The sequence below is a fragment of the Chaetodon trifascialis genome, chromosome 6, assembly GCF_039877785.1.
Source record: "Chaetodon trifascialis isolate fChaTrf1 chromosome 6, fChaTrf1.hap1, whole genome shotgun sequence".
Classification (NCBI taxonomy): domain Eukaryota; kingdom Metazoa; phylum Chordata; class Actinopteri; order Chaetodontiformes; family Chaetodontidae; genus Chaetodon; species Chaetodon trifascialis.
Genome location: NC_092061.1, coordinates 5,091,701 through 5,106,157, shown reverse-complemented (window position 1 = coordinate 5,106,157; position 14,457 = coordinate 5,091,701).

The following is a 14,457-nucleotide window of genomic DNA, read 5'->3' as shown; positions in this document are numbered from 1 at the left end:
ATGCATGGTCCTTCTTTTCCCTCTGACCTGTTAGCCAAGTTATTATCTGACGACATGCATGTAGAATACCACAGGCTTGGTGACCTCGACATCTGTTGAAACCAACCCCATGGCCGTTTTCCGGCCTAGGTCAGGTGATGTGGACCGAGCCAGTATTGTGATTGAGCCACGATTAAAACAGGAAGAGGTGAGCTGATCTCTAGCAGGTGAGACCGTTGTCTGTAGCAATTATGGAAAGGGCACAAAGAAGAACATTCAGTTGCTTTACATAACATGGTGAACTATGAGGACAATGTCATGTTGTTTTGTGGAAGTAGAACATTTTAAATAAAATGTAGCTGACCTTTGACAGCACAGAAATTAGCATTTTCTTTGTCTCTCCTGTGGTGTAAAAATGCAACCTATTGCTGACCTTCAATCAATTTCAATTGGGAAAAAAATATGAAATAACATTGCTTGACCTATAATACAAAGAATGTTCAAATATAACAACATTATCACTGTATTAATCACGGTTTCAGTTAAAAAAAACTGTGTGGGGGGGGAAAGAGCTTTGATGGTTATTTCCCAGTTTGTTTATGTTTTTCTGTATTTATTGTATTGTGTATTGTTTCTGTGACCGCAGGTGTGCTCTTTAACCCCAAAGTCATTAGCCTTTGCAGTCTGGGTCTCTAAACTGCACCACGCTGGTGCAAAACACGTGCAGAGAAAAAGATAGGCAGAGAGAGAGAGAGACGGAGAGAAACAGAGAGCAGGAGGGGGAAGAAGGCTCCAGGGCCAATTATGGCCCAGAGAAAACAAAGGGCTATATTTCAATGATTCCTCCAGCTGTGCTGTTTATGAGCTGTGTGCTTAGTCTCTCAGTGACCTTCACCTCCACACTTGCCCTCTCTGAGGGAAAACAAGCTAAAATGCCCTGATGCTCAATCTTTCATTTCCCCTTGTTTTTCCACTATTTCCACTTTTTTCGTCAGTAGGTTGCTGAAAACACATTGTGAATTTGATTCAGAGTTGTGTTAATATTTGTTATTTCACAGTTTTTCATGGCGTAGCACTTTTAGTGCCACTCCGACATCCTATTGGGCCATGTATGAAATAGCTTTAGATATGAAAGTAAGAAAAAATATGGACTAATTTAAGGTTTAATGGCAAAGTGTGTGTCATATGTAACCTTTATAACTTTGCTTGTCAGTCAGTCCCCCTCCCAACCTGACACATACACACCCATGCACACCCATTACAGACCTCATAAGCAGGACCTAGGTATCAGTCACTGTGGCCCTTTGACAGGTCTAACCTTCCCAAGCGGCAGGATATACCATCTTCACTGCAGTCCTATTGACCAAAGCAATAAGCCATTCTATATGGTGTATTAAAGTCATTTTCCACATGCTACCTCAGCACGATCCATTGTTCATGCAAGCTCCTGCTGACCATGAAGAGAGGTGGAAAGGAAAAAAAAAAAAACCTTCCCTGCGCTCCCAGACCAAATCGCAACACTTTGCACGGTTTTACATCATTTAAGGAATAAGCCCTCTGCCGGAAATGTTTTTTCCTCCCTGACTTAAAAGGTGTAGTCATTATCACGGTCACTCATGAGGTAATTTTAGACTGCAGACTGGGAGACAGAGATCCCAGAAACAGCTCTACACTTGGAGGCATATGGCCTGACAACCCAGAGAGCATGTTCCATTTATGTCCTCAATCCAGTCTCCCATTTCATTCCCCTTAAATTTGCAAGCAAAAAAGGGAAAAGGAGGGGCTCTTTTGTTGGCAAGCAGTGGCTGTGTAATATGTTGAGGCCATCTGCGTAGTCCGGTGGCTGCTCTCCCCTGCTCCCTGTGTCAGAGGTGGTGTTGGAACCGCTGTGTACCTCACCCCGGCCTCTGCTGAAATCAGCTCCAGCCCGGGACCATGTGACAAATGATTCCAATCTAGGCTGAGCGCCCTTGACTTGACCCTGACCGCTGTAGACAATAAGGGCAAGCTCAGTCACTGGAAAAGATGTTCTGCGCTAATAAACCCGAGTGCGGACCAGGGGTAGCAGAGAGCGGAGGCTCGACTGGGAGGGGTGGGGGGACAGGAGAGAGGGAGGGGGAGAGTTCAGGTTCTGACCTCTCAGGTGCAGGTTGATAATGAGTCTCCCTGTTTGCTCTGTGAAAATGACCTCAGAGAGATGAAAGGATCCAGAGCACAACAAAGAGCCCCATTCTCTGCTCCTCTGAAATGGGATCATTCTTGAGGACTGGCTTATGAATGCACTTTCTATTTCATTGCTTTTAAAGGGCACTTAAGCCAAAATACAAACATGTAAAAGTAGTTGGGCGAGATGCCGCCACAGAGCCGCTGAAACCAAGCACACCTCCTCTCAGACCCCACACATACAAACAAAACAGCCAAGCGCACACATAAAAGCAGACGCTCACTTGCACACACACACGCATGAAAGCTCAAACACATAAACACACACACCAACAATATCCCAAATCCTGCTTGTGCCTCCCCTTGTCTCCTTAATAAACCCTATAAAATGAGTGTGCTCTTGCCAAGCTTGGTGCCGTAAACATGCCACTCCAGAAAGGTTCTGGGCATCCCGCTAGTTATGCTAATGAAACCCCCACCCTCCTCTGTTTTTCACTCTCTCTTATCCTGCTGGCACAGCCTTCAGTCTTCCGCAATACACCACTCCATTGTCATCCCCTGCCCCTGTTCTGCTGGCATCAGACTAGATAATACACAGCAAAACGAAGATCCAAGAACCCTTGTAAAAAAAACATGGCAAGAGAATAATATGGTTATTATTTCTTTGAACTCAAAACCAGGCCATTGTTCTTCATTTTTGTGCCCCAATTTGTAGCAAAATATGGTACAAAATATGATTATCTTAACAATGTGCATGCATGGACGGCTAATTATAATGATTTAAACAATGTCTCCGAGATAAGTGATAGAAAAGACACAACAGGAGGTCATAATGTATTGAACAAAACAACCTTGACGTCTGTCTGTTGAGCTTTGAGTAGTTGAAAGTTGTTCGCAGCCAGGAAGTAGAGGCAGGACTTCTTGTCGTGCCCATTCTGGCATAGTAGCGGGTATCAGCAGGTTCTTTGTCATGGGGACTTTGAGGAACTTAGTGTTGAGAGGGGAAAGTGCTGGGCACGACAGGAACCACTGAAGTCTGCTGAACTCTGCTGAGTGTCAATGTGGCAGCTAGGATTACAGCCTCACTGCTTTGGCTCCAAAATACAAAACCCACTTGACACTGCAGCCCAAAGTTTTGTTTGTGTGAATCTAAGTGCGAGTAGGTGTGTGAGAATGCGCATTTTTGTGTCTCTGTAAGTGTGTGTTCTGTGTGTGCGTTCATGCAACTTCAAGGCCCTGTGTGCATGTGCATGTGGCTTTCTCAGAATTATTCCGTAAGCCAGGCCACTGACGTGGAGTTGTGGCTTGACTGCAGAGGAGTTTATCACAGATAATTACATAAGAATGTGCTGGAAAAGGAACAAACCACGGACAGTCTGGGCTGGCAGATGCTGAGCCTCGTCCTACACAGTGCCCTGTGCTCCCTGCTCTGCAGCCTCACACACTCCAGCCCCCACCGGGCCTCTCTGAGCTTGAAAGGGCAGCAGAGGAAACAATGAAACACTGGAGAGCCCAAATCAGCTTCTCTTCTGTAATTCACTGTGCGCCCCTTACCTCTCTTTCATCTGCAATACTTTTCATATATATATCAAACAAAGTACATTACGTTTGATTTTTCAATGTTGCAAAATTGGTTACTTTAAAAATAACTAAATTATTCAAGACTGACAATCACCAAAATAGGTGGATAATATGGAATTATCAGCTACAAAAAAAAAAATCATGTAATTTATATTCATCTTTATATCAACATTGCATGAAAAGCTTGCAAATCCAATTTAGCTATTTTTCAACTTCTAACAGAAAGTATTTAACTTCTTTTCTTTTTTTTGTCAACCTATAATGTCAGATGAGTGGACCATGATGCCAGTGAAATGTGAACAGGGCTGTGACAGATGGGGAGCAAATGACGGGGGATGGACCTACATAAACCTACAACAGTGTGGAGAATGTGATGACAACTCAATCATTCTGCAGCGGAATCACAGATACTTGCAGAGAGTCACCCTCAAGTGTTGCCGTGTTTGTGCCATTGTTAGAATAATAAAACACTCTTCTCCAGCAACCAGAAATGGTTGCCAACAGTACAATGGAGCAAGAAAGTGCCGCAGTACTACCGTAAACACATGATTGAATGATCTGTCACCGTGATAAAAAACACAAGATCAACTCAGTTTTGTTAGAGGCACACTCACTCATACATACAGACTACCACCACCATTAAATTCACTCCCAGGGATGTGCGCGCTATTGCAGCAGGTGTAGGAGGCCGTTGCAGGTTTAATGGTTTATCCTGTGTTATGACGGAAACCAAGAGCCCAGGGACCATTGAGATGCCTTTTGCCAGGTTCCTTCTCTTCCACTCCACCATTAGATGGAAATTATTTCTGATCACTACCGAGCAGCCCCGAATCGAATGAGTGACCCCAAGGTGAACATGGTACTATATAGCCCTATTGCAGGCTCATTCAGCCATTCATCCACTGTAGTCGTCATTACTTCCATATTTTACAGGTGTCCAAAGTGATATGGCTATACTGTGTGTGTGTGTGTGTGTGTGTGTGTGTGTGTGTGTGTGTGTGTGTGTGTGTGTGTGTGTGTGTGTCTGCAAGAGTGCAAGATTGTGAGGCAGAGAGGAAAGGAGGAGATGAGCTGTAAAACAAGGCATTTCTCACCTGAAAACTGAAATCATTTATCTTTTTACTTCATATATTGTCCTTATACTCACTTGAAAGGTGGAGTGTTACAAAAACAACACAGGCACATATGCACAGTTGCAAGCGACTTAACACAAAACCCACTTTTTGAGTTAGTGTAATAAAGTGACTGTACATGAATAAACAATCAAATGATCCCGGTCCTGTTGAATAGTGTTAATTACATCATTTTTTGTGTTATTTTGTTTTATGCCCACAGAAAATAGAGTAACTCTGTCTACCAGAGCTTTTTGGAGGATAAAATAGACTCTATGTTTCTTCCAAGCACAAAATTTTTAGTGCATGTTATGGAGATTGCCTTCGGTACAAGTGTGTCCCTATTGCAGATGGTGCAGTGCGTGTGTGTGTGTGTGTGGGGGGGGGGGGGGTATCAATGTGCTGGTGTACTGAATTGGAAATGGAAGTTTATAAGGTCGCTGGCAAAAAGCTCTCCTCTGCCCTCTTAAGATAATGAAAACAGCAAAGCGGGAACTAAAATCTGACCACTGCAAAACTGAAACCGCACTGAGGTAGGAAGATGAATAACCTTGTGCTGACTGAATTCTGGGTATCAATGCCTTTTCAATTCACTTACTTTTTGTAATCATCAAGGTCAAAAGGCAATTTCTGCAACCACAGAAATAAATAAAACAGGTTGGCAGCGAAATTAAATAGAAGGGGGAACAAAGCCATGCCTCCAGCGAGTAACAGAAAAACCAAGGGTAGAAAATCTCACATGAAAGCTAATTTCAGATAACATCAAGCTTTGCCATTTGACTAATTGGAATACACTTCAGTCTTCATACAGAAATGCCATTAGCACTTAAAAAGGATCTGCGTGAAACATTTCTGTTGTGCATTATTTTCCCACCCATGACAGCATCCAGAAGCTGATGATGGTGAATATGGCAGGTTAATCCAATTGTTTGTTATGATTACAATACCTTAAAAGAACACCAATTGTAACAGCTTTATTTTCATCTGCTGTTATTTCACTTTCTTTATTAAAAGGCCAAATGACTAAACCATTACACCGTGTTTACAATATGCTATCAGTGGTCCGTCTATCTTTACTTCCCATCACCTTCTTTTAAACAAAGTAAGCAGTATATGGCTGGCTATTGTCCAACACTGCACTTAGAAGTAAGAGTACAATCAATTCATCTGTAGTTGTCAGTTCTTATATTGATAGGTCACTTCCCTTTCATGTCATTTCTATAGCGGTTTCTTCATGTTAGAGGACCGGTTTGGTGTTTATCGATTCAGACTGCTAAGTGTTCATTTACGATTGCGCATAATACAAAGACTCAAAAGCTTTAGTTGTGAGAAAGTAACTACATCGCTGCAGTTTCTCACTGTAAACAATTCGAAAGGCAGTAAGTCAATTGCTCACAAAAATCTGTGGTCTTAAAACTGCTTGGAAAGATTTTCTGACAGACACTTAAAGAGCCACACAAAACTCTGACAGGGTAAACTGGGCTTACAGTAAAGTGTTACCTTCAATAAGTCAAGGAGACACGCACACACAGAGGTGGAAACCTGCTGATAACATTAAGGCTACGTAAAGCAACAAAAACCTAGACCAACAAAGAAGAAATAACTCACAATAACACACTCCTTGATGTAACAGGGTCACTCTGTAACACAGCAGCCAGTTTTCAATCCATTTAAAAGGGAACATCTGCTGTTGTGAACACCTGAATGTGTAGCATACAAGTTTAATACAGACACCACCTTTTTCAAATCCAACTTCAAAACAATATATGTAAATAAAGACAATTATTGTTCTCTGGCCAATATGGTACTTCATTTTGCCTCCTATTTTAATGCAGATGTTGTTTAAAGAAAAAAAAAAACTAACAAACCCTGAATAAAAAAAGCTTTAAGCTCTTTTTATTGATAAAACATATATAAAACAGTGTGAATTATGGCTCAAACATCAGTGAAATCTTCCCTTGTTCTCCTTTATATTCCTCTTTTATGTCAGTGAATCCATGTACTTCACATGGTTATAATTTGCACATTTAAGAATGATTTCCACAGAACAAGCCAGCAGATAATAACTGAACTTTAGAAACTTGTAGTCATATGATACTAAAGAATCCCAGACTTTTTCTCGTGGCCCTGATTCTGCTCTCTCAGCACATAACAGGATTTTGGGTCTGTTCTGACAAACAATGCATCAATTTCTACTTGTTGTTTGAGGAGCCTGTGCAGTTTCTTGAAAAATAAAAGCAAGGTGAGAACAGTTTACTCGTGTTTAGAAGCCCCCTTCGGAGAGCAAAGCAAGCACATACGAGAAAGAGAGTAATGATATGCTTTAGGTCAATATTTTACACAATGATGCATTTTGGGAGGCACGCCTCTGCAGGGCATGTGTGAAACAATGGGTGTCATAACTGCCCTGTGCAGCTTATTAATCTTCCCTCGCCCTCTAATCAATCTGTTTCTCCCCTTGCAAACACTGGTTACATTCCTGCGTTAAACGAGAGACCATCTTTCACCGTGGCACAAAAGGGTGGCTCCAGGATGGTGATGTCTCTCTTATACGAGACAGCCAGGAGTAACAGCACAAAACGACTTCCTCAGGATGTTTTTAAATCAATGACAGCAAGATTAAGCAGGGAAAATGTTACTGAGAGCTGATGTGTTGTCAAGCTTGCGTAGCAGGGTTTCAGAGGACAGAGAAGTTTTTCTTTCCATGGCTGATTCAGCTGCGTATGAATCAGTTTGGATAAGAGAAGCCATTTATTTCTAAGAGTTTGGCTTTTTTTCCATCTCAAAACCAAAAGAAAAATAGTGAGTGATTACATATTAACTACCTGAAAAACTGTTTTCGGTGACAACACAAAGTAAGAGAGATTTCCGAAGCTGTGACATCACGGTATGTATTGTCATTATCAAATCTAGGCTGGATTTTATTAGGCATGTCCAGTGAAACAAATGGTGTCATGCTTACAACTGGGAACCATTTGAGAGGTATGTTGTGAAGTCATACTGTAGTGCTCAGCTAAAATTGTTCTACAGATGACAGCAAGGGGAAGTAGCCACTATTCTTGTTATTCCCGATTGTACAGTCATACTGCAGCAATTATTCAAAATCTTTGATTATCCTCAGAGAGGCGATGCAATCATGGCTGAAAATCAATTTCAGGGACATCAGGAAAAATCAAAAAGCTAGCACAGTGCCAACAGGGCCAAGGGCTTGTGCGAGAGAAGAGAAGGGATTTTTTTCTCATCATCGCTTCGGTTTTCCCTTTGCTAAGGGTAATCAGCCAGCAGCACCAGAGAGCTTGCTGTTACTCAGAGCCAGATCCTGATCCTGTTCAGAGCTGCTAGTGATGTAGAGCCAGGTAGCATCCAATTAGTGTTTAGTGTAACTTAATGCAAAGTGCTGGCACTCAGCTCACCGAATCCAACTAGTTGTCATAGAATTTCCACGCTTCTGCTGTCAAATTCATGAACATTTGCTGATTTGCTTTGCCTTCTCAAGGCACCATGAAGTTGAAATGAGACATGCGCCGTGTATGGCCATTTTCTGCTAAAACAGATTGGCCTGATTACTGATGAGACAGCAGGCACGTCAGTGGCGGTTGCTTGATGCTTATTGACAACTGTGTTGCTTTAGAACCACATTTACTCCTTTTACATATAGAGCAATTTGTAATGGCGCAGGTTCCAAAGCTCTGTAATGGATGTAAATCCAATGAAAAAAATCTTTATTCATGATAAACCAAGAGCACGTACCATTTTTAGCAAACAAAACTGGATGTTAAATTTCACACTTTCTTTATGTTCAATCAAGGCGCGTCTCTTCATATTCAATCAGTGTGGACTTGTCCAGATGCTGGACTTATCTCTTAACAGCTGAGAGTACATTCAGACCGATAATTACATGTTTAAAGACAGAATAAAAAGGCAACCCCACCCTATGCTGTGTTATTCATAACGTGCTGATCTGGTAGACGAGACACTGAGTGATATGCCAGAGACTTCATAAATGTGTAATACCTCATTTGTCCCAATTTCATATATTTCAGCTCCCTCCATCTTTACTTGCAATCTTCTCCTCTTGCCTTTTCCTTTCCTCTCTCAGAGTGTAGACAGCTGTGAGGACCGTCTCCACAGACTGTGGTCTCTGGCAGAAGGCAGACAATTGAGTTTTGGAAGTGGCATGGAACGAGACAAAGGGAGCATGAGGTGCTTCCTCCCTCTGTCTTCCTCCCTGTCAGGGCTCCACGGGCAAACTGCCCACTCTTTCATAACAGCATTAGCAGAGACTACTTAGCAAAACAGTGGAAAATCCACTCCACCATGTTTCCTCATCAGCAGTGTCTTCTCTCCGACCTCCACGTTTGTGTCAGTTACTCACATGAATATGGAAGATGAATAAGGGCCAACTTCTGAGGTTACGCCAAATTCAACAAGAGACAGGCTTGTCAACCATGAAATCGTCTTCACAGAGAGTATGGACAAATTTGGATTGGTTGGAGGCACTTTCATCTCTGGGAAATTTCCTGACCTTTATTTTATGTTCTAGGCCATAAAGATCAGGTAAAATGCTATCATAACAACCAGTATAAAGGAAAATGGTGGTCTATTATCCTCCATAATTCCTCTCTGGACATCTATCATCATTCACCCTCTACTCGAGCTACCCAGCAGTCATCACACAACACCCCCATAGCTGTACAATCTGTAGCTTTCCTCTCTGCCCTTTCTTGGTAACACCTCCTGTGACACACTTGGCTCAGCACCCTTATACAAACAATAACACACAGACACAGACACCGACACACACACATGCACACACACACACACGCACACACACACACACACACACACACACACACACACACACACACACAGCTGTTTGACCTCTGAGGTTCAGTGAGAGCATTAAATACCAATTAGGGTTGGGACGGGCCAAGCTGAGTCTGAGGTTGTAGCAGGGCCTTGAGGAGGCCTGTGGGAAGCACCTTATTGGTCCCTGGGCATAAATGTGTGTGTATGCCTGTATGTGTGTGCGTGAGACACTGTTTCTGTAGGATAACGACATCAATAGCATAGACAACGTCCCAATAGACACACTCCTACACACATGCACACAAAGCACATCTGGATATTTTATCTAATGTAATGTTCAAGCTCCCTCCTGTAACATCTCTCCGTGATGTCTGGTTTTGGGCTCAACTTATTTTCTATTACATCACAGCATAGGATTGAGCAGGGTTGTTTCGTCCTTTCAGGATCAGTTGATTTTCATCCTCCTTTCATCTGTGCAGCCTTGAGGTGAAAACCTCCAAATCTGATATTTTCTTTCTTTCAAAACCATTGAATATATAATTAATGGAGAATGTACAGTGTTAAACATGTGGAATGGAAAATGTATCAAGGTGTTGATACTTTTGACAACCTTAACATGTAACTGAACAATCTTAAATCCAGTCTGTGGAATGTGCCTTTAATGTTGGGTATATGGATTATTTTCCACAGTGTCCATTGTTACATTTCATAAAAGATGTTTGTACAAGGTTTCTCTCTTCTTTCGTTTTCCATGACGCCTTTCATTTTGGTCACATGGGTGCACGCTGTAATAACTTGGTTTTATGTTCAAAATAAAACAGCAATACAGGAGAAAGAATATTAGCAAATGCTCGGGAGGCAACCCTCTGAGAAATATCCGTTTTCAGAAGTGAATTTGAGACTGTGTGATGATCTGCTGTGGTTATCTGGTGGTTTCAGAGTCATGCCCTTTACTGTCCCTCTGCTATTTACCCACCAGACACACACAGCGTGATAAATGTTTTGTCTGACCTTCTAAATTTGTTTTCCTTCCTCTTAACTGTGATTTTATTTCCCTTGGACAGGCCAGACATTGTGTGTGTGTTTCTGTGCAAGTGAGGATCTGTGTGCAAGTGTGTCAGCTTATTTGTCTGTTTGCAAAGAAAAAATAAGGTCTGGGTATATCCAGAAAGATAAAATCTATCCTCTCCTTATTGCAAATTACTTCCATCAGCTCCTCATTTCAACAAATGAATCACTGAACATGCCAAGGAATTGAAATAACTACTAATAGCAGCCCTCTAACAGCCACTGACCATCCATCTAGTGCATGTCTGCTTCAGTCTGGAAAGGGTTAAAGTCGCCACAGGCCAGAGCAGAGTCAACATCGGCCACGGCTTGGCTGGCCTACCCTGCCAGATCAATATCTGCAAATAATAAATTAGCTCCCCAGAGGGGTCGCACTAAACCTTCAGCAACACTGCCCTGGAAAAGTCCACAATTGGTGTGTGCAAGACTCAATAAGCCAGGTGAATGACTGTGCAGGGGCACATCTTTAGCACTCCATAATAGAAAATTAATGGTGCTCAAATCAGTGCTGAGGGCACCCTGAGGGTTACCTAATAGGCCTAGTTAGAACTGTCATCCCTCCCAGAGTCGCCTAAAATATCACATGCAAACACAGGGAGCCGAGAAGAGAGGGAGGAATGAGGGAGAGGTAAACGTGTGAGTGTGTGTGCAGGCCTCTGTGTGTGTGGGTCAGCTGGGGGTAAGGGTGAGTCGGGGATGAGGGGATCAGAAATAAGAGCAGGTAACAGGGATTGCCACCTTTGGCATTTATTACTTTAGCGGGGATATTAAGGAGCTGCTACTTTGGATTTTGAGGAGTGATGGATGTCTTACATTGTTTAAAAAAAATAAAAAAAATCGATTAATTTCTTTTCAAACGCTTTTTTTTTTTACTCCTGACTGAGCTGCATGCATCACTGGCTCTCAATGGTGTTTGTCACCAGCCTGCTAGTTTGATTTTAGCACACACCTGTTTGTGAGCTTGACAGGAGATTTTTTACTCCTCCAAACTCCTCTTTCAAGCCATATGTGAATATATTTCAGTTCCCTCAGCACACCATCAACTCATCCTTCAAGGCTCAATACAATGATTGCAGACTTTGAATAAAACCAAAACTCTCAAATACATTTAGAATGCATTTTCCTGTTTGCTTGGCCCATTAGTATTTTTATCTATTTCATTTAGTATTTATACTACTTAGTATTTGCCTGGTGGTCAAATGTAAGTCAGATATTAATTCAGTTAATTTACTGTCCAATTTAATTTTATGGAATATTTCAGAGCCCCATACACACACATATCCATCTTCACTATGATGGATCTAAATCTAAATCATGATGGTTGTTAATACAGTTTCCTATGAGAAAGGAAGCACAGAAAAATCTGATGTGCTGATTTTCTCAACATAAAAATAACAATTCAGAGGATTTGTGACTAGAAGTAATAACAGAAAATGGCTCAAATTTTCTTCAATCCACAATATATTAGTCTTATCAGACTTAACGTGCAACATGGTAAATTAAGCTAATTTTTCGTAACACAGCCACACTGACGCAGATAAATAAAAGCAGAGCTAGCTGTAAGTGAGAAGTCATTTAAAGTTTGTGGAGGAAAAAAAAGTAAGTCCTGGAAATACTAAGTAGATGATCAAACACGATGCAGAAATATGCAAGTATATCATGTTGGCTGTGTTTTAGCATAAACTTGGCCAATCCAGAGGGCTGTTTAAAAGCAGATCTATATGCCCAACAGGCTGGTAATGAGCCTTAAAAGCACATCTGATCACTTATTCCAGCTGGTTTATTCCCCTTCTCCACAAACACAAGTATTGGATTCAGTAAACATACTTCATATTGATCCTGAGCCACCCGGCAGCACATGAAGCTCTCTTACCCACACTCCACAAGATTTATTACAACTTTGTGTGTCTCCTCATTTCTGTTCGGCAGGCAAACGCAAGCATGTGCGCACACACACAAAAACAAATGCAACCCCACACACATGCAGAAAAGGCAAAGTTTAAATACCCAAATGATTTCTCGTCAAATTGCCCCACACACATGCACACAACCTTTCGATCTTTTCCCTGACCTTAATTTGCTTATGCATTAATATCAGGAGGGTTGGGGTGTGCGGGGAGGGGTTTGCCTCCTCATCTCTCCTCCTATTCCCTTCAGGTTTGGACTTTGGCAAACTGTCTGCCGCGTTGACACTGAACTTACCCACATGCCGCCACACTGCCGTCCTCCAGCGCAAACAGAGTGTGTCGCTCTCCGCAGGCCACTTGAGATATTTTCAGATATGATGGAAGATTCTGGAACAAACGCGGTGACAGCTGGAAAAAAATAAAGTTCCCAGTGAGGTGAAGAAGCACACAGCATCTCTGAGTTGCTCTGTAGTTAAGTTGGTACTCCATCAGTCTGGCAAACATCCCAAAGACAGGCACAGCTACAGCAGATCCTCTCAGTGTAGATGAAGACAGAACACCGTGAACAACAGAAGGAACAAGAAAGAAACAGCATTCTCCTTTATGGCGCTGAGCTGTGTAGATCTGATGTTTTTAAGTCCCTGTGTGTATGTCTGTCTGTCTGTGTGTGTTCATGCCAGTGCCACAAAGAAAAAAATGAAACAGCCTATGAGAAGAAAAGAAAGCCTGGTTCCTCATCATGCGCTTGTTAGCTTGTCCAATCTATGGCAATCAGCACAGTCCCAGGGGTTGAAAGACACGAGATGCCGGGGAAAGGGAAGCCGAGGCAGAGGAAAAGATCAATACTGCACTGTGAAACAAGAAGTGTGGGCTATTTACTCTCCATTGATCTGATGATGCTGGAGAAACACCTCACTCGGCTATTAAATTGAGGGTATAAGTCTACTGTGGAGGGCTTTTTTTCTTCCTCTCTCTTTTTCTTTCTCTCTTTCTTCACCCCAAGGTCAAGGAAAAGCTAAAAACATCCACAAACAAACAAAAATGGATTGCTTGGGCCAGGGAAAGTAATTAATCTGCATTAAAATGCCAAGGGAACAGGCACTAACTACCCATCTTAAGTGAAGTTTTGCTCAGAGCGACAAGAGACCCAGGACAGGATGGACTACTAGAGGACACACTGATAAATACAAATGGACTGCTAGCATCCAGCTGAGCTTCAGTGGAGCTACTTCAAGCCTCAAATTTCCACCTGCATAACACAGTGAAGGAAGAAGAGCAGAAGGTTATGCAATGTTTGTGATGATCAATAAAAAATCAATACTTCTTCTATCTTGGAATTGCTTTCACTAACTGTGTTTCATTAATGTCTAGAATGGCATTTAAAAGGCTGAGAGCTACTGTGTTAAGGTAGAATATGAGACCACTGTTGGAAAAAGGTTTTCACAGGCAAGGGTCATCACTGAACCACTGCACAGTCAACAACACCATCAGAGGACTGGCTGCCATGTCACTGAAAGGATCGTCACATCCAAACCGCTGTCGCTATGTTATAACATCCAGTTTGTGTCTGAAGTATAATCGTAATCTTTGTAATGCTGCAGAACTAAAAGGCCGTTTTCAGTCAGTGTGACAAGGCCTATAGATGCATTTCAGATATTCAGATGTGTTTGGATTTTGCTGTGAAAAGGAAAGCAACAACAGCATGAAGACAGATCCTGAAAACACTTCAGACTCACACCCAGTTTGATCTAATATTAGAGTTCATCACAGCGTCAGAGCCAACACGAAGGCACACTTTAGGCTGCTGCCGTGAGAAAAGAATAAAAAGACTGTAACGA